The 1,176-nt window shown below is 42.8% G+C and overlaps 1 protein-coding gene across 1 annotated transcript in view; it reads left to right on the top strand.

The window, feature by feature from the left end:
- Window positions 1–1,176, top strand: part of thada (THADA armadillo repeat containing) — a 113,732-nt gene that overhangs the window by 100,351 nt on the left and 12,205 nt on the right. The window lies entirely within an intron of this gene.

Genomic DNA, 1,176 nt, shown 5'->3' with positions numbered 1-1,176 from the left:
CATCCAACCATTCATCTATACATCCAACCATTCATCTATTCATCCAACCACTAATCCATTCATCCAACCACTAATCTAGACATCCAATCATTCATCTATACATCCAACCATTCATTTATTCATCCAACCATTCATCTGTTCATCCAACATTCATCTATGCATCCAACCGTTCATCTATTCATCCAACCATTCATCTATTCATCCAACCATCCAACCCTGTCCCATATATCCAGAATCTCAGCCAATCATCTCCTTCATTTATCCGTCCATCTGTTCGGCGTTTGAAAGGTTTTTATCTGCAGAAAATCTTTAATCTGTGGTTTGAAATGTTTTGAATTGTGACATTAAACCCACGTAGGAGCATAAAACCTAAACAAGCGCATCACTTCTCCTATCATCACGTTGAATCTGCTTCGCTAGTTAACTGTGAAAACAGCAACAATAACCCAACGCCTCCGATGTAAAAACACTCATCTAAACAGACACAAATATATCCTGGTGTTAAAAAGTTTGACATCATTTCCTGCTCAAGGTTGGGGCACATTCCTGGAAGGAAGGGCGCTAATTCTGGTTTAGCAGTTTGGAAGTGAGAGAGTGTGTTTGTGTGGTTATGTGTCACTCTGTTTGGAACGCATGAGGCCTGTTTACTGACGGACTGTATAGTGTGACCCAGTGGCGCTCGCTGACAGACACATTAATGCCAGGTTTAGATGCTCCATGAGGGGACTGACACCCTGACTGCTGTTCAGACTCATAAACAGCCTTCGTGCTGCTTCCTGGCCTCATTTGGCTGCTTTCCTTCACTTCTCCAGGTCCCCTGCAGAATCACACCCTCTTTGAGTCTTTGCACCACTGGATGTTGCTACTTAGCCTGCCATGAAACTGCAAAATGAAAAATAGCTGCAGGGTTCTTATCACAAAGGCCTGTTAGAAATACAGTATTTGGTGCTTTTTGCTCTCCATGAGTTTCCTGTTTGTGTGTCCTATTCAAATGTAGTTACACAGTTGATCAGAGGGGTCCAAAGTGTGGTTCAGGGGCTGTTTGTGGCCCGTGGAATGACCTTGTGTGGCCTCCGACTGCATGTTCTGGAGATTTTTCAAATCTAACTTGAAAAATCTGTTACAAGCTGTTACAGATATGTAATCATTAACTGCATGAGTGTGTGTGTGTGTGTG

Source organism: Poecilia reticulata, linkage group LG15, assembly GCF_000633615.1.
Source record: "Poecilia reticulata strain Guanapo linkage group LG15, Guppy_female_1.0+MT, whole genome shotgun sequence".
Lineage (NCBI taxonomy): Eukaryota > Metazoa > Chordata > Actinopteri > Cyprinodontiformes > Poeciliidae > Poecilia > Poecilia reticulata.
Note: the sequence above shows the minus strand (reverse complement) of the source record. Positions and strands in the feature narration are given on the sequence as shown.